This window comes from Myotis lucifugus, unplaced genomic scaffold (assembly GCF_000147115.1).
Source record: "Myotis lucifugus unplaced genomic scaffold, Myoluc2.0 scaffold_99, whole genome shotgun sequence".
NCBI classification, from domain to species: domain Eukaryota; kingdom Metazoa; phylum Chordata; class Mammalia; order Chiroptera; family Vespertilionidae; genus Myotis; species Myotis lucifugus.
The window spans coordinates 2,827,115-2,847,279 of NW_005871147.1; positions in this window are offsets into that span (position 1 = coordinate 2,827,115).

The window sequence follows — 20,165 nt, forward strand, 5'->3', positions numbered from 1 at the left end:
TGGGGAAGGGAATTACCAGGCAAGAACTTGCCTCCTACCTCTGGTTTTGAGCTGGGAGGTTTGCGTGTGTCCAAAGTCTGGCTGCCCAGGGTGTGGGCTGTGCGATGAGTAGGTCTTGGGGGAAGGACCGCCCTCTCGGCATTGCCCAAGCTGTACCCCCAGTCCCTCCCTCCCGCTGGGCTCCAGTGGAGCCTGCGGCCTGGGTCTTTTCCCCTGTTCCCTAATAACTGGAGTCCTGGGGCCAGGAGAGGGGAACAGGCCTGGAGGGCAGGACGCAGGCTCCTGGGGCTCCACACCTGCAGAAAGGCTGGGCAGCCTCTTCTGCCCCTGCTCACCCCTCCGCCTCCTCCCTCTCTCAGACAGCAGTAGAGCCTTCCTGAACCAAAGGCGTTTACCCCTGCACATCCCCACTCCCACAGTCACCATATGTCACCCACGAAGCACACATCCTCACTCCCAGACACAGCCCCCAAGCAGCCACTCTCCTCAGTGAACTCAGCCAGGAGCCTCCCAGCCTTGCCCTCACGGTCACACTCCCCGGCTCACACTTTCAGCTCCAAGGGGCTCTGCTCTGGGGCCAGGGACCCAGACCCCTCCCAGCTAAGGACCAGCCTTGGGGTGGGGTCCTGCCCAGGGCACGGCTGTCCTTCCCCAAGTGTCTGGGACTCTTCACCAGCCTGCCCATGTGCTGCTGGTCCTGGGATATCAGGACGAGAGCCCAGCCAGCAAGGACCTGCCTGTCCTGCCTCCTTGGTGGGGGCAACCCTGCATTAGCTTCGCTTCTCCTTTCACCTCCCTGCTCCCCTCCCTTCTCTGGGTCTGGGCAAGTTCTGGGGGGCATTCTATGTCTGGCTGCCTTTCTGTAGGTATGTCTGTGGTGCAATGCTCCCCCTTTCTCCTCCTACCGCTCCCCGTTTCCCCTGGATCGGGGCATTCCAAGGCCCAGGCCCCTTGCCCCTCCTGTCCACTGGCCTCCCCATCCCAGGGCCTCAGCAGCGGCTTCCAGGACCTCACAAAGCAAATAAGCCAAGTGCAACCAAGGAGATAAAAAGGGGCCGGGGCCAGTCGGGGCTGGGAAAAGCCCGTAAAGATAAGGCTGACATCCCGGCTGGTCCTCAGGCCACGGGCAGCAGGAAGCAAGGAGCACCCCGCATGGTCAGCGCCAGAACCCGCCTTGGGCCACGTGCGCGTCCAGGGCTTGGGCTTAGAAACGCAGGAGCCCCCGGCAAGGGGAACTGCATGGCCAGGGTAGTGGCTCGCTCGGGCACAAGACTCTGGTTTCAACTATATCTGGTGCCAGTTGGGATGGGCGCCCACGATCTGCTGGTCCAAGATGCGGCGGCCCCTAGGCCCTCTGCGGGACACTTGTCACACCCCGAGCCGGCAGCGGCTCACAGCGGCCTCTCTGCTGCCGAGCGGTGCCCAGCAGGTCCTCGGACACCGATCTGCCCCGACTGGGGACCAGGCGCTCTCCTCCTAGGGGCTCACCTCTGCCTTTTCTCTCGGTCAGGGAGCCAAACCCCACAGCTCGCCTCACTGGAGCTCCCTCTAATTTCCTTTCCTTCCCGCCTGGCTGGCCCAGAGCGGCCGTCCCCGTGGTCCCCGCGGCACAGCCGGGTCTGCATCCAGCCGGAGTCCGCGCCCGCTCGCCCCTCTCCTGGACCCTCTGCGGGCGCGGCGGGCGGCTCCGCATCCGTCGCCTTCAGCCGCCTGGCTTTCCAAGAACAGCATTTTCTTTGCTCTCTAGATTACCGGTGGTATTGTTCTTGCACTGGGGGACTGTTGTATTTCAATGCTCTCTGTTAGCAAAGTAGTCGTCTGCTCAGTTCAACAACATTAAGAACATTTATCCTAGCACATAAATTATTGGCTATTTTTTATCTTTAATACTATATGGTTCAAGTACTGGTCTGATTTATTAATTCAGCATTATTAAGCCTGGGCCCTCTTGCTTTCCTGTCAGTGCCCATCATTCTAGGGCCTAGTGTTCCAATAGGTCTTGTCAACCTAGCATTGTTTTAATTTGTGTCCCTAAAATGTCTCCTCGGTCTCTGTGCTTTGTCACGTTTCAAAAACTTATTTACCATACTTGGAATATTATTGTTCTCAATATTCACCTTAATTTTCTTCGAATCCTTATAATACTTAATACTTGCTGTTTTTTGCCATTGTTTGTTTTGTTCAGATTGTCCCTAATACTCCAGGTAGTCTTCATCACATTGTTACGATATCTGTTACCTTCTCATTATTAGCCATGCTACAGATCTTAATTTCCTAGTTATTTTTCATCACATCATTACTTGTTGCTATTTTGTCATAATTTGTAATATTGCTGTAGCTCTTAATATGCTGGTTATTTTCATCACATTGGTACAATAGCTCTTACTACTCTACCATTATTTATAATGTTGTTGGGACTATTAATACCCTGGTTGTAAATTGTCATATCACTCCAGCAATTCTACTTGCTGTCTTTATTTGTATTACCATAGCTCTTAAGATTTGGGTTAATATTCATTTTAATAATTCATTATAGTATCAGCAATAAATTATATGGTAGTATTCTGTCAATTCTACTAATATTACCATTTCCCTGCGTAGTATTTCTTAGTCACATTTTTCCTACATTTTTATCATTTTTACACGATTACCATTTCTTATACTATTGCTATTGATTTTAATACAGTGGTTCTCATCACATTGTTCCTATATTTGGAGTTACTTTGTCTGTGATCCTTTTACATTTGTGGGTACAATTTTCACTTGGTTCTGAAAGTGACTATTATTGTCTTGTCGTTTTAAAGCCCGAGTACTGCATTAGTTATGCTGCTTAGCCCGTTTCTTTGGTAATTGCTTGCTCACATTCTGATAATTCTTGATCATCGATCATTATCTACATATAATGCTCCTTGCTTTAATTTTGACTATATACACCGTCAGTAGCTGGGCCTTCTTTCATGGCCTTTCCTATTCTGCAAACTTCAATTTCAAAGCTACCTCGGCTTAACCTGGTTCCCTTGGCGCTGGCTCTTCTATGCTCTTGGGTCCCTAGACACAATTTGTCTGGTTGCTTGGAGGAGAGGAAGGCTCACGCCCCAACCGCTGGGAGTCGGGCTGAGGCGGCAGCCAGATCTGGGGCACTTCTCGCTGCCCTCCTGTCACCTTAATCGTCCCCAAGGTTCTCGCCCGGTCTCGTTACTCGCCCCCTTTCCAGCTTAGCCTCCCTGACCCTGCAGCCTAACCCTGGGCGCGGGGTGGCCCCCGTCCCGCACGCCTGGCTCACCCCCATCCCCGCCAGAACCCACACTCACCCTAACTGCGCTGCCGCATGCGGAGGCGCCTGCGGCCCGAGTCCCCTGCAGGCTCGGGTCCGAGGAACACTGGACAGCCGCCTCCGGATCGGGCCTCTGGGTCAGGATCCCTCTGCCCGCCGCGCCCTCGGGTCCCGTCACATCCCGGCTCTGGAGCGGACCCTTGATCTCCGAGGCTGCACTTTGGGGCCTCAGCTCCCTCCTCCTCCCTCCCTCCCTGCGGGGACGCCCCCCCCCCTCTGACGTCGCCGCTGTCAATCAGTCTGCGCCCGCCGCCCCCGGTTGGCGGGGGCCTCAAGGGGCCCCTGGTTCCGCGGCCCCGGGACCCCAGCCCGGAAGGAGCCGCCCGCTTCCCCACCGCGCGGCCCGGTGGCTCCCTGGGGCCCTAGGGCCCGCCGGCGGGGCGGGGTGGAAGCCCGATTGTTTAGATAAGAGGGGCGGAAAGAGCGGTCGAGAAGCCGGCCGCACCCGGCGGGTTCGCACCCGAGGCTTCGAAATCCAAGGAAGGGAACGCCCCCAGCGGCCCGCGAGGGCCCGCCACCGGGGGCCTTCCCCGGGGGGCCTCCGGGCCTTGGGCCGCGTTTTTCAAAACCGCCGGCCCCGAGCCCGGGGGCTCCGCGCCCGCACACACCCCGTCCGAGCCGGCTCCCCGCCGCGCACGCCGGGTCTTCGCCAGCCGCTTCCCCGTCGCAGGGCCCGCGCGCCACGGCCCCGCGCTCCGGCCTCCGACCATGCCCAGCACATTCTCACACCTGCGCGCAGGCCGCGCTCCCTCCTGCCCTCGGGCTCCGGGCACCGTCGCACGGCAGGCACCGTCTCGTCTGAGCACAGCCCCTCTGCTCACCGGACCCTGCTCGCCGGGGGCCCCTCTGCTCACCGGACACTGCTCGTCGGGGGCCCTGCCGAGGACGGGCGCTGGGACCGGCCTGGCGCTCTTGGAGTTGGCCGTGGAGGTCACCGGGTGAGGGCAGGGCCTGCTCTCCGACAGGGAGGAGGCCTGGAGCAGCGGTGCTGGCAGCTGGGAGGTGCCTCGCCAGCCTCTGAATCCGAACCGGAGCCGAGGCCCGGACTCCAAGGTGCCAGGCTTGGCAGAGCCTCTTGGGGAAATTGTGGCGAGGACCAGGACTCTGCCAGCAGCTCCCCGAGATCCCAGAGAGCTGAAGAGGAAGCCCAATGCCTGCTCCAGTCGAGGAAGCCCTGCTTGGAGCCAGCCAGCCTCTGGGCCTCAGAAAGTGAGGACCACTCCACTGCCAGACCTCCCTGCGCAGCCTCTGACTCCCACTGTCTCCACTCACCTCTATTTATCTCTGTCCGTCTGTCTGTCTGTACCTCCCACTATGTACAGCAGGCAGACCCATGTGGACCTCAGCTCATGCCCAAGCCTCACAGTCTGACACATGCCCAGAATGCTAGGTCAAGGGTAGGCCTGCCCACTATCCCAAAGGCCCAGAGTCCTCTGTCAAAGGGATCCCATTAGCCCCTGGCTTCTCAGCAGTGGCTGCATCCCTCCCTCTACTGGTGTCCAACCTTTCCAATCAGCCTCTGACCTCAAAATCAGATTGAAGAGGACAGGAGGGGAAAATTCCTTCCCTGGATGGATCTGTCCCTTTTCTAATGCTAGGAAACAGGAAGCCAGCAACAGTGCCTCCTCCATCCCTCCTGCACTCACAGGAGGAAGCAAAACACAACTCAGAAAAGCCAACTGCCCGGTCAGGCCTGTCACCCAGCTCCACAATGGCCCACTGCTCACGAATCCCTCTCTCCCCCAGCAGCCCCAGATCCTGCTACCCCACCTTCCCTTCATGACTTGTCTCACACGGAGTCCCAAACCAGGGAGGGTAAGTAAGAGCTAAGAGGGTGGAGAAGCCTCCCTGCATCCCACCTCCTCCTGAAGTGGGAAAAGGGAAGGCCCTGGTGTTTCAGGGGGCGCCCGCCCGGGGGGGAGTCATGTTTCCTGTGTTACAGAGAAGTGGATGACACGCCTCAGCTTCTGCTCCCAACCCCCCTTCCATGTCCTCTCCAACAGCCTGTAGGGAAATCCCTTGTAAATAAACAGTATACAGACTAATCAACCAACTACTGTGTTGGAATGATGAACAGGGAAGGCAGTGAAACTCCAGGTACCATGGGAAGACTAGAGTTGGGCCAGATTCTGGAAAGAATGTGTTGACAGTCATTGGAGGAAGTTCATCATGAGACCATCTAGTGCAGCTCTTTAAAGAAACGAAAGTGGAGCCTTTCTATACGCGTAAGGCTTTCTGGAGACCCATGGACTCCTAGTCATGAACTCTGGACTCATAGTCCAAATCAATATCAACTTGTTCATGTTGACATGGAGAAATTGGATGTGGAAGGGACAGGCAAAGTTTTGGTGATGAAAAGGAAGGAGCAAACCAGCCAGCAAGCAAGTAAGAGAGAAAGGGAGGTTATGCACACACATTCTCTATTACTAGAACGGAATGCTTTATTTCATTGATTCAAAGACACACATTTTCCACATTTTGACATCTCTGAAAATGGGATACATCTTAAAATCAAGGGTGTGTCATAGCTTAGTGTTTTTTTCTTCTGAGTGGTACATAAAAAATAATAGAGTATCTGACCATTGATGAAGTACAGTATTTGCTGTTAAATGGCCTGTGGAGAAAAGAAAAAGATTACTTATTTCCCAAAATTGTTTTAAGGCGTTCAAGGTACAAAAACTCTTCTCAACTAGGTGAGCAAATAGTTGACCATAACCAAGCATCTATCACACCGATGTGGCTTAGGGGAAAGCCCTCAGGTTTGCTGTCTGACTCACCTTGGTTTTGAAACCTGGCTCTAACTTCTGGCTCACCATTTAGCAGCTGTGTGACCTTGGGCAAGTCCCTTAACACCTTTATAAAATAAGGATAATCACACCAACCTACTAGCTTATAGTGAGGTTTGCCTAAATTAATGCATGCAAATGTCTGGCATATGGTATATAGTTCCCAAGTATTTTTAAAATTTATTACATCTCTTTCCTAAAAAGGCTTAGATGGTTTATAACCTAAATAAGCTAATAGCCAAGCCAGCATGGTTCAGTGGTTGAGCATTGACCTATGAACCAGGAGGTCATGGTTTGATTCCTGTTCAGGGCACATGCCCGGGTTGTTGGCTCTATCCCCAGTAGGGGGGAGGGGGGGCGGTGCAGGAGGCAGCCAATCAATGATTCTCTCTCATCATTGATGTTTCTCTCTCTCCCCCTTCCTCTCTGGAATCAATAAAAAATATATATATTTAAATAACCTAATAAAAATACAAGTAGAAAGACAAAATAGAATCAAGCAAAAAGGAGAAAGAATATATGCTAACATTAAGTGTTGACAAAGTTGCTATTACTGAGAGCCATATCTGGCTTATCAACAGCAGGGCAAATGGTAGTTCTTTATTTCAGAAATATGAAGATGGTATTTCTTTGGTGAAGGGTTGGGGAACAAACTTTGTCCTGGCCCTAAATTTTAAAGTAGTTTATCATGTAAGTTTTTATTCTTAAATCTGTACAGTTAATTGCCATTTACAAAGTGGTTTCACAGCTACAATCTCATCTGGTGCAGTATTAATTCTATTTCATGGATTCATTTACCCAAAGAAATATTTAGCAAGTGCTTACTATGTGCCAGATACATAAATAAGAGGAAAGGCCAACTAACCATTTCATTAGTTAGTCCATTGATTGGCTAACTAGTTACTAACTGCAAACTTGCTAATTAATCACCTAAATAATCAATCCTAAAGGGAGCAGGGGCTACAGGGTAAGCTGAAGAATCCCCGTCAGTGCAGAAAGATGGTTCTCCCAGAGCGGGGGAGGGGGGGGGGGCGGAACGGGGGTTGGTTGAAGATAACTACTTGAGCTGGCCCCATAGTATAGTGAAAACCCATTACAACTTTTTTTTTTTAACCTAGGTTTTTGGAACATGTGATAAATTCCAATGTTCAAGCCACACCCCAAACCAACTGAGTCAGAATCTCTGAGAACAGGGCCAAGTTTGAGAACCACTGCTCTGTGCCAAACACAAAAATCCCATTTCCTGCTCTCCTGGCCTCCCTTGTAGCTAGGAACGGTCATGTGATCCCACATTGGGCGATGAGGCCTAAGTGGAAGGCTATAATGGAAGAAGGTTGGGGAATTTTTTGCTTTCTTGGTAAAGGGGAAGACACAGTCTTCTTTTCCCCTGTAGATGAGCTCCTTGGCGTTCTCACCCTCTAGAGACCTTGAGGCAAGAAGGATGAAGGCCGATATGCTAAGGATATTGGAGCAAGAAGAGCCTGTGTTCCCACCGGCATCACTGAGCAGGTAAGCCAGTGCTGGCTTGCTTCTTGTAATGTCTGGGTCTCTGTTACTTACAGCCAAATACACTCCTGAGACATAGGTCCCAGCTTCGTGTTGAGAGGCCTTAGGTAACCCATAATGAAAGAAACTTATCTGAGTGTCTGTACATGTCCATGTACATGCCTTCCCAAATACGGGAAGCAAAATCCCTTCACATCCCCTTCCCAACCATGTTATTCTGTGTGTGTTATGACCTAAGGCCAGGCATCCTTATTAAATAACTCCCCCCCCCACACACACACACACCTCCGGCCCTACCAAAAAGAAAGGATGGTTGAGGCAGCAGGAATGTAGCTGTCCCCTGTGGCTTTATTGTTACCCAGTAGCCCCCAATCTTTGTTCTGGGATTCCCCAGTCCCGTGGTCAGCAAACTGCAGCTCACGAGCCACATGCGGCTCTTTGGCCCCTTGAGTGTGGCTCTTCCACAAAATACCACGTGCGGGCACGTGTACAGTGCGATTGAAACTTCGTGGCTCATGCGCAGAAGTCGGTTTTCGACCTGGGCGAGTCTATTTTGAAGAAGTACTGTTGGTATTTGGCTCTGTTGACTAATGAGTTTGCGGACCACTGCCCCAGCCCATGCCCCATTGAAACTATCAAGTTCAGGACAACTGGGGTGGAGGCAGGAGGTGAGCTTGTTCTGGAATAGGAGGTTTGAGCGAGGGGGATGGGTAATAAGTGGCAGCAGCTGCTGCAGGTGCTTCCCTCATGCACAGATGCAGGTCTGTTTACCTGACCTCTCACCCTGGCCTCCCAGGCCTTCTCCCACCGAATTAGGAACTTCCAGGAACTGAGGACGGGGCTGGCCTGATCCCTGACCTGGGTGAGGTAGGCTGGTCTGAGCCCCCTCAGGACTGAGGGTGAGGCCGTGAGTCACCAACCGCACAGGTGGGTCCCTGCTATGACTTTCATTTGAGGCACTACAGACACAGGAATGATCAGATCTGGGGTTTCCATAGTCAGGGCTAGCAATGGGTGGGTAGCCCTTCTGTTCTAGAATCCTTATCTGCAGGTGGATTATCTGCAGAAGATCAGACTTTCTGCCCCATTACACGACATGTTCCTCCAGTAAAACTTCTCTGAGACTGAGGATGGTATATCTGTGAGAGCCGAGGAAGGTTAAACAAAAAATTATAAGAGAGAAATCACTTAATTACCCAAATTCTTTCTTTTCTCCTCTTCCTTCCCTCCATTCTTCCTTAGCATGGATTTTCAAAAACTGGCTTTTAATTTGGATCCTCATGGATTTTTTTGAATGAGTGACTAAAAAAAATTAGAATTCAAGAATGAGAAAGTATCAGGAAGCCTTTGGAGTTTGAATCTAAACAAACCTGAATTCAGGTCCTCAGCAGGCTGTTTAAAGAGGGACCTAAGCATGATCAGCTTTAAACCTCTATTTCCTCATCTATAAAATGAATTTAATAACGGCCACCTCAGAGGGTAGTAGAAAAGATAAAGTAATATCATTGATAAAAGTGCTTTAGGGGCTCAGAATAATAGCTACTATTTATTGAGTACCTACAATGTGTCTGGCAGGGCTCTAAGAGTTATACATTCCCTCATTTCAACCTTACCACCCCATCAGACGGGTGCTATCAAAATATCCATTTCACAGATGAAGAAATTGGGTAATTTGTCCAACGTCATCCAACCAGAAAATGAAGTCTGCATTTGAATCCAATTAGTTTGGCTCTTCAGTGCCCCTACTTTAAAATATACCGCTCTAGGGTCACTTAACCTAAGATGGTTTCATTTGTTAAACAAGGATAACAGTACCTTCCCCACAGGGTGGTCCTAAGAGTGTAAAATACTGCCTGACACACAGTAACACTTGTATTGTTATTGTAAATAGGACTTGCCCAAGGTTTCAGAAGAAGAAAAGAGGTCCTACTGGACTTATAAGACTCCAGAGCCCACGATCTTAACTATTCTTATTGTTCCTTTTCTAAGAAAGAAAATACTAACCCGGAGTCCAAATAATTAATCTCTCTCTCTTTAGACTCCCAAAACAGAAACATAATACATCCTTTTAAATTTTTTTCTAAATATATTTTTATTGATTTCAGAGAGGGAGGGAGAGGGAGATAGAGATAGAAACATCAATGATGAGAGAGAATCATTGATTGGCTGCTTCTTACACGCCCCACACTGGGGCTCCAGCTGCAACCGGGGCCTGTGGCCTGTCCGGGAATCGAACCTTGACCTCCTGGTTCACAGGTCGATGCTCAACCACTGAGCCATGCTGGCAGGGCAACATGGTACATCCTTTATGTCCCAAGCACTTTATGATCTGTTTCCTAATGACTTCCGCCAACCTGGCCACTGGAAAAGGGAGCAGGATCCATGGAAGCCGGGACACAAGTATGGTGGGATGGAGAGCATGCCACAGGCTCTACCACGAGCTTTCCATGTGCGCTGATGGCACTGACCAGGCACAATGGGATGACGACAAATGCGCGCTCATTGGGAATAAAATCCTCTATTGCTCCTCACCGCCAGGACCCATAAGCGCCTCTTCTAACATCTAGCTTCAGCCCCTCTTGCTGCAGCGGGTCCTGTCTCTGTCTCTAAGCAACCAGAGCGAGACGTGCTGGGGCGCTTCAACTGGTCAGACCTCCAGGAAGAGTTTCCATTCCCTCATTCAGCCCCGACGCCGGTGGACGGAGCCGTCCAAGAAACGCTGGGCCCAGGAGCTGTGCCAGCACTGGCACCGACGGGCACAGCCCCCGCCTGTGCGGTCCTGGAAGGCAGGGCGGGCGCCGGGCTCCTCCAGGATGCCACAGGCCCCAGAAGGGAGGACAGGAAGGAGCCCTGCGCTTTCTGAAGTTCCTCCTTTGAACACGGCCCTTTATTTATTGGGCTTCATTTAACCTCAGCCATGTCCTCCTGGGATCATTTATTTGGTAACTGCCACTCAGCCTGCTCTGGCATTAACCTCATAATCCTACCCATTTCCTCCAGGCTGGTCGGGGGTTTTCTGACTTCTTCCTGGGCAGGTCGGGGCTGCCTCCCGGTTCTGGTCCTGACTGAGGGGAGGCCCCGGTCGGTGAGGGCCTGCCTGGAGGGCCACGGGGGCTCCTTCCCCCACCCTGGCCCTTCCCGGGCGGCGAGAGGCGGTGGGAGCGCCTCGTTACTTACAGGTGAGGTAAGGCCGCAGGGTGCCCACCGCCACCACCGCCCGGAGCTTCCCCACTGGCTACTGAGGCTGTCCTTCAACTCAGGGAGTCTGGGCTTCACCAATCGCAGCTTGGCTCGGCCTGGAACCCCGCCCCCTCCGCCATCTTGGATCCGGGGCAGTGTGGGGCCCAATCGCTGACCGGGAGGGGAGGAGGGTGGGGCCGCGGCCGCAGCGCCTGCCCACGTGGCCGCCCGCCGGCCTTCCCGCCACCTGCGCGGCGGCCCCTGTCGCGCTGCAGCTGCAGCTCCCAGACGCCACCCCAGCCAGTCGCCAGGGGATTAGTGTCCGTCTGTCGGTTGGGACAGCCTCAGTGGGGGTCGTCCCGGCCCAGACGAGGGCCTCCCCTGCACCTTCCCCGGGACGACGCCCCCCAGAGCCCAGCGCGGGCAGCGCGGGTTGTGTTGGGGGGTCCGAGGGCCCGGGGTGCCGCTCTCCCCCAGAGCTGATGTGTGGGGTGACGGGAGGCCCCTCCCCACCAAGCCCGAGCCACATGTGCTGGGAAGTTCATTTCCCCTTGTTTTGCAGACGGGGCGCGGGGATTGACCCCGGGCGCGACCCCGGTGTCAGGAGGCATTAATGATCTCCATACGGCAATAAACAGGGGCCGGCTGCGGGCGTGGAGGTGCCCTGGCAGGGGCCGCCTTATTAGCCTCAGCGCGCCCGTGGGCCGGGCCTTCATTAGCGAGGCTGCGGTCGCCTCCCCTCCCCCAGCAGCCCCGCGCTCCATGGCAACGTGGTCGGAGCGCTGGCGGCCCCTGGCCGGTCCTGCTCCCCGTGGTCCTCCCCAGGAGGCAGCCTGTTCCGGCTCGAGCTCAGCCACTGGCCCCTCTAACCGGACTCCTGACTCGGTCCTGATAAAGTCTCACTTAAAATCCTCCAGAGGCCAAGGCCCCGCGTTCTGAGTCAGCTCACCATGTTGTCTGCAAGAACCAGGAACAAGGAGGCCTTCCTCATCTCCAGCTTAAATCTCTCCTGGTTATTGGAGCCCCATTTCCCCCAGGAGCAAAGTGAATGAGTAAAATAGGTGGTTATCCGCCTTGGGAAGGGGGGAGGGTGTAAGCAACGGCCTAGACCAGCGGTTCTCAACCTGTGGGTCGCGACCCCTTTGGGGGTCGAACGACCCTTTCACAGGGGTCGCCTAAGACCATCGGAAAACACATATATAATTACATATTGTTTTGTGATTAATCACTATGCTTTAATTATGTTCAATTTGTAACAATGAAATTGGGGGTCACCACAACATGAGGAACTGTATTAAGGGGTCGCAGCATTAGAAAGGTTGAGAACCACTGGCCTAGACCAGTGGTCGGCAAATTGCGGCTCGCGAGCCACATGTGGCTCTTTGGCCCCTTGAGTGTGGCTCTTCTAAGCCTTAGGAGTACCCTAATTAAGTTAATAACAATGTACCTACCTATATAGTTTAAGTTTAAAAAATTTGGCTCTCAAAAGAAATTTCAATCGTTGTACTGTTGATATTTGGCTCTGTTGACTAATGAGTTTGCCAACCACTGGCCTAGACTATTAAAATCACAATCTGATTTGTCACACGTCTCTCTCCAATCCCTCTCCATCAGGTTGGTTACTTGTTCTAGGCATGGGCTTCAGTTTCCTTATCTGTATAGTTCATTTAAGGTTCACCAAACATCGTGTGCCAGTCACGGTGCTAAGCAGTAGGGGAGTGAAGCTGAGGAAAACCCAGGCCCTACTTTAGGGGAGCTCCCAGTGGAGTGGGGGAGACAGACTGATAAACAAATGCAATAATAAAATGTGCTCTGGGCGATAATCTAAGTCCATATTGAATGTAATGAGAGTACAGAAGAGGAATAAGCAACTCTTGCTGCCTTGTTGAGGACGGTTCTCCGAGGAGATGACAGATGATGTGAGTCCGTCTTTGAAAGATGGGTATGTATGGGATCCTGAGACAGAGGCTGTGGAAAGGGCACCGAAGGCACGTTTGAGGAGCAGTGGGGCTGCAGAGGTGGAAAACGAAGCTTCATGGAAAAGTAGAGTTTGGGAAGGGCCTTGTAAACCATGTCAGCAACTTGATCGTTCAGCCCTTGCAGAACGTTGAGCTCCGCAGAGACAGCCCAGGGCAAGTGAGAGCCAGACCGGCACTGGACAACTCGGAGCCTTGCTGAGAAAAAATACCTAAATATGGGCAAAGGAGATCCTAAGAAGCAGAAAGGCAAGATATCACCATACACATTCTGTGTGCAAGCTTGCCAGGAAGAGCCCAGGAGGAAGCACCCGGATGCTTCAGTCTACTTCTCGGAGTTTTCCAAGAAGTGCTCAGAGAGGTGGAAGGCCATGTCTGCTAAAGAGAAAGGAAAAGTTGAAGGCAAGGCAAGGGTCGACAAAGGCCCTTGTGAAAGAGCATGAAAACCTATTTCCCTCCTAAAAGGGAAACAAAAAGGAAGCTCAAGGATCCCATTCTACCCAAGAGACCTCTTTTGCACTTACTGTTTTGTTCTGAGTATCAGCCAGGGATCAAAGGAGAACGTGTGGGCCCATGCATTTGTGAAGTTGCAAAGGCGCGGGGCACGCTGCTGCAGGTGACAAGCTGTCTTACAAACAGACGGCTGCTGGCTGAAGGAGAAATATGAAAAGGATATTGCTGCACACTGAGCTAAAGGAAAGCTGATGTGGCAAAAAAAGAAAAGGAATTGTCAAGGCTGAAAAAAGCAAGAAAAGGAAGGAAAATGAGGGAGATGAAGAAGATGATAATGACTAAGTTGACTCTAGCACAATTTTTATGTTTCTTGTCTATAAAACATTTAAGTCGTCCGCCTTCCCCCCTCCTCCTTCCTCTGTACACACACCTCAGTCCTTTTAAAGAAAAAAATTTAAGGCTGTGTCTCAGAGAGATATCCAACTGGGGACATTCTTCGTTGTTTTCTTTAATGAGTATGTATTGATCACTATTTTAATAAGAAAAATAGAAATAGGAACAATAATGATACATAATAGCTAACCTTAAACATTTACCATATGCCAGTATGCTAAACACTTGAATAAATCCCCTAACTGAATGCAACAACATAACAGACACAATATCCACTCTTTAAATAAATGATTTTATTTAGTATAGCTTTATAGAAAAGTTGCAAAGATAGTACATAGACTTCCCATATAGCTCACTATATCCCCCCTACTGTCAACATTTACACTAATATGGTGTATTTGTCACAACTAATGGATCAATATTGATGCAATGTTATTAACTAAAGTCCATACATACTTCATTCAGATTTCCTTAGTTTTCACCTCATGTCCTTTTTCTGCCCCAGGATCCCATTCAGGTGATCACCTCACATTTATTTTTTTAAATATATTTTTATTGATTTCAGAGAGGACTAGAGAGAAACATCAATGATGAGAGAGAATCACTGATTGGCTGCCTCCTGCACACCCCCTACTGAGGGCTGAGCCGGAAACCTGGGCATGTGCCCCTGACAGGAATCCAACCCGGGACCCTTCAGTCTGAAGGCTGATGCTCTATCCACTGAGCAAAACCGGCTACGGCGATCACCTCACATTTAATCATCATGTCTCCTTAGGCTCCTTTTGACTGTGGGGGTTTCTCTGACTTTCCTTGTTTTTGATAACCTTGACAGTTTGAAGGAGCACTAGTCAGGTATTTTGTAGATTGTCCTTTGGGGTTTATCTGATGTTTTTCTCAGGACAAGATTGGGGTTACAGGCTTGGGGAAGGAAGGCCTCAGAGGTGAAGCACCCTTCTCATCACATCACATCCAAGGTGCATATTATCGAGATGATCATATCACTAATGATGTTGACCTTGACCAGCTGGCTGAGTAGTGTTTGCCAGGTTTCAACTGAGAAGCTACTCCTCTCCCCCTACCCCCTCCAAGCTGCAGAAGTTGGGAGGAAGTCACTGCCCACAGCCCACACTTCAGGAGTGGGGAGTTATACTCATCTCCCCGAGGGAGGAGTACCTTTTTGGAATTCTTCACAGTAGATTTATCTGTTCTCCACAATTTATTTATGAACTCAAGATTTATTTATATCATTACAACCTCATGGGTTTTTATTTTATACTTTGGGTTAATATCCAACACTGTTATTTTGTCACTCAACTTGTTCCACTTGTGGCCACTGGGTGCTCTTTCAGCTGGGTCCTGAGTCCCTTTGACATACGATGGTTATTATCCACCTTTTACAAGTGGGATGGAAAAACTGAAGTTGAGAGAAGAGGAACAACAGCCCAAGGGTCTCACTTTTGGCAAATAGGGGCCCTGTCTAACTTCTTGGAGCAGGTATAACCACTATACTCCCCTGCCTCCACAAAAAAAGTATACAAACACGTGCATATACATTTATATGTTTTTAGGAATTTAGGAGTGTGGATGAATTTTTTCTACTTACAAAACTTTTCTTAATCCATCATCTGTGGCTATGATTTTCTCTTCGTGCATGTGTGAACATCTAGTTTGTTCCCACTGATCCTTGTTGTTAGATACCTAATTTTATTCCAATAAATGATTTATTTTTAGACATTTCAGTGATTCCAAATTTTTGCTAATATACAGAATGCATGTCTGTGGCCATACCACCCTGAACGTGCCCAATCTCGTCTGATATACAGTAGAGAAGAAATCATGAACTACAAGAGAACTGGAAATTTAAAGGTAGGTTTTAAACACCTTGAAAAGATGGACACAAATGCTTAATGATACCTAAAGGATGCCAAAGCACGTCATAAGAAGCTAAAAATATGAAGACTTCCCAACGTCAGCTGTGGGTGGAAGTGTTCGATGCTTCACCACTACATAGAGCGTTCCTGCTGCAGCACCTCCCACCGTGCAGGCGGTCTGGGCGCACTTTGAACCCCTCTGAGAGCTGCAGAAGAAAGCCGGGTCCTCAAAGGCAGGCTCCACTCGCAGTCCAGCACCAGGGCCTGCCACTCCCCAGCTCTTCTCCTTGGTGCTCCAATCATGCCTGGCTGTTTGCACCCTTGGGTTACACACTCCCATTTTCTCAGCCACCCGGGAAACTCCTCTATCCCCACACGCCGTGGCACGGTGGGTTGCTACTGCCCGACCTTTGTGCCTTCCAAAATCGTGTCCCATCCTTCATCTCCCCTGACCCTCACAACAACCCTGCGAGGAAGACAGCTGGGCTCAGAAGAGGAACTGAGGAAACTGAGGCACCGAGGCAGCCTGAGCTAGAACCCAAGGGTCTCCCCCTAAACCCAGCGCTCCTCCCAGCCTCTGGCTGCAGCCGTTCTCTGCTCCGGACACTCTCCTGTGGGAGGTAACAACTCAAGACCTTGCCTGCCTCTCCGCCCTTGCAGGTGCTGCCCAGGGAGCCTAGACCAGGTTCCTCACACTGGGCGCCCTTGACATTTGGGGCTGGATTATGCTTTGTTGAGGGGGGCGGGATGGGCGGGGGGGTGTCCTGTGCATTGTAGGATGCTTAGCATCCCTGTCCTCTGCCCACCCCAGCTTGTAAAAACAAAAAGTGTCTCCAAATTTGCCACATGTCCCCTGGGCATCAAAGTCACCCCGTTTAGAAACACTGGCCTAGATTTTTAGGACGGTGTCTGCCTCAATTGCATTCTTTTCCATAATATTCTATATGTACCCACTGTGACTTGAGTTGTATACCTTTAAAGGACTTTTCACATCCATCAGTTACACATTCTTTTTCATCAGGCAGGGTGTTCTGATTTGGGATTTTTAAATACGGTTGGTCGCCGTGGCATGTTCTCAAAGGGAGGGCAGTTACGTCTTGGGGTGGGGAGTGGGGGGAGGGAGAAGGCAGCTAAGGCCTGAGCTCTCGCCCTCTCCCCATCGTCCCTGCGTCCTGGGGAGGAGCCCAGCAGCGTGGGGAGGGGTCTGGGGGCAGACGCTGAGGTCTTGGGTGATCTCTCGCTGTGAATTAGACCTTTCCTGAGTGTTGTGTTCCCGCTGCCACCACACACCTTCCCTGTGGCTGGGGCTTTGCCTGTGGAAAGATGGTCGCCTGCAGAGTAGGAGGGCTCGTAGCCATGGTGACGCGTCCCCCGGGGGCCTGAGCAACAGAGGACTGAATCCACCCTCTGCTGCCCTCACACCACCTTCCTAGCCTAGGGATAGGTTTACCAGGTCAGCATGAGTTCTCCAGCCAGAGGAGCAGAAACACCAGCTCATCAAAGGACTTACATGTTGATCCAAGTTGCAGAATCGCTTTAATAAAACCTTTACCCTTCTGAGAGGTGGTGGGATTGGGGGAAGAGGGGCTGTTTTTTGTTTTTCCCAGGATAAACCTAAAGGTCAGGAGCTTCTGAAAAAAGAGAGTGTTAATTAGATTGGGGGAATGTCTGGCCCAGGAAGGCTCTGGGAATGGAGGGGGAAAGTTGATGGATTCTCCTTGGCCAGAGGCAGGTGCGTGGACAAATGATTCTTCAAACTCCCTTCTAATTCTAAGTCCTCTGCGTAGCTTTGGACAGTGATTACCCCTATGCCTGTAATGGAGACCAGCCAAGCACTTTCTCTAAACTCACCTGATCTGAAAATGTACCTGCGGGTACTTGTTAGAAAGAAAGATTCCTCGGCCCTTTCAGTGATTCTGACTCAGTAGGTCAGGGACGAGTCCAGATGTTTTTAATACTTGTAACAAGCACCTCAGGCAAGTTTGGAAACACTGAGGAGGCGAATTCATATTCTCTGCTCTGGGTATATATTTTTTTCCATCCTGGCTCCTCTCTCTGAGAACTTGGCAAGCTCTGTTAGAGTCCTGGGCCTCCTGAGGCCGCAACCTGCAAGATCCACCTCCCGGTGCCAACCAGATGCCTGCACGGAGTTGGCCTTCCATGCATATTTGTGGACGAAATAAATTCTCCAATAGGCCTCTCCACATGCAAGACACATACCTGGTTTTATTCAAGCAGAGGATGCAGAATTTAGGGTCCAAAGCTTTATAGAATTTTCTTTTTCATTAACTTTATTGAGATCTAATGTATGTGCAATAAATTGCACACATTTAAAGTATTAATTGGATGAGTTCTGACAAATGTAAACAGTGGTGTAACCACAACCACCATCAAGATGCAGAATATTTCCATTCATCCGCCCTCTACCCCAGCCCCAGGCAACTTCTTGTCTTCTTATCACTATAGAGGCAACTTCTTGTCTTCTTGTCACTATAGATTGATTTGCACATGTAAATGCGACCGTTCAGTATGTATTCTGTTGTGTCTGCCTTCTTTCTTTCAGCATAGCAATTTTGCGATTCATCCATTTTAGTGGGTAGATCAGTACTTTTTATTGCTGAGTAGTATTCTGTTATATGGATATTACCACAATTTGTTTATTCCGTTACCTGTGGATGGGCATTTAGATTGTTTCCAGATTTGGCCATTGAAAATAAAGTCTCTATAAACATCTGTGAACAAGTCATTGGGTGGGCATATGTTTTAGTTCTCAGGGAATTGTCGAGGACCAGGGTAGAGGTGGCCAGGAGTGGAGACATCAGCAAAACCTCTCCCTCATCTATTAAATCAATAAACCTTTATTAGGACGATGCTGTGCCAAGCCTACACTACACACTAAAAAAGCCAGACAAAAAGGGCTCTCACGACCTTTACGGTGTGGTCAGCACCATGGCAGGAGTGCCCTGTGCGGCGCGGCCAGCCCAGCCAGGAAGGCCAAGGGCCTCACACATCTTCAGACCACATTCTACCACAAAGACTTCACTTGGGATGAAGTGTGTGAGGGGAAGTTTTTAAGGGCTCAGAGGGAAAGACTTGTGAACTAAATTATCATATTTCCCCCCACTTAACACTGAGGTAAATTTCCCTGAGAGCCGGGAGTTTCCACTGGGAGGAGAGAGAAGTGTGGACAGACCCATTCAAGGGAGAGTGAGCTTGGACAGGGCCTGTGGACAATCAGAAAGAAAGGTGTACTGTAATCCCTCCATATTCGCAGTTTTGCTTTCCATGGTTTCAGTTACCCACCGTCAATCATAGTCTGAAAATATTCAATGGAAAATTCAAGAAATGAACAATTCATAAGTTTTAAATTGTGCACCATTCTGAGTAGGGCCATGAAATCATACAAAATCCCACTCCACACCCTTGCCAACACTTGGTTTGTTTCTAATAAAATTCTAAACATCCTATTGGGTGTGAAGTGGTATCTAGTTGTGGTTTTGATTGGCGTTTCCCCAATAACTAATAATGTTGAACATATATTCAGGTGCGTATTGTTTATTGATATATCTTCTTTGGAGAAATGTCTATTCAAGGTTCTTTGCCCATTTTTTTTTAAAAAATATATTTTATTGATTTTTTACAGAGAGGAAGGGCGAGAGATAGAGAGTTAGAAACATCGATGAGAGAGAAACATCGATCAGCTGCCTCCTGCACATCTCCTACTGGGGATGTGCCCGCAACCCAGGTACATGCCCTTGACCGGAATCGAACCTGGGACCTTTCAGTCCGCAGGCCGACGCTCTATCCACTGAGCCAAACCGGTTTCGGCTCTTTGCCCATTTTTTAATTGGGTTGTTTGTCTCTCTCCTGTTGAGTTGTAGGGGGTGCCTTATATATTTTCGATACTAAACCCTTATCAGAGCCCATGGCTCAGTGGTTGAGCGTTGACCTATGAACCAGGAGGGCACTAGTTTGGTCAGGGCAAATGCCCAGGTTACTGACTCAATCCCCAGTGGGGAGCATGCAGGAGGCAGCCAATCAATGATGTTTGTCTCTCATTGATGTTTCTATCCCTCTCCCTTCCTCTCTCTCTAAAAATCAATAAAAATATATATACATATTAAACTCTTATCAGATATGTGATTTGCAAATATTTTTCTGTTGTTTTTTTTCACTCTCTTCTCTTGATGGTCTCTTTTGATGCACAAAGTATTTAATTTTCTGAAGTCTAATTTATTTTTTATTCAGTCTCTTGTGCTTTTGATGTCATGTTTAAGAAACCAATGACAAATTTAAGGTCATGAAGATTTTCCTCTATGATTTCATCTAAGAGTTTTATAGTTTTAACTCTTACATTTAAATCTTTGATACATTTTGAGTTAATTTTTATGTATAATATAAGGTAAGAGTCTAACTCCATTTTTTAAAGGTGGATATCCAGTTTTCCCAGCACCACTTGTTGAAAAGACTGTTCTTTCCCCCATTGAATGGTCTTGACATATTTGTGGGAAATCAGTTAACCACAGATGTGAAGATTTATTTCAGGGCCCAGAGTCCTATTCCATTGGTCTATTCTAATACCATTACCACACTGTTTTGATTACTATAGTTTTGTAGTATGTTTTGAAATTAGGAAAAGTGAGTCTTGTTCTTTTTAAAGATTCTT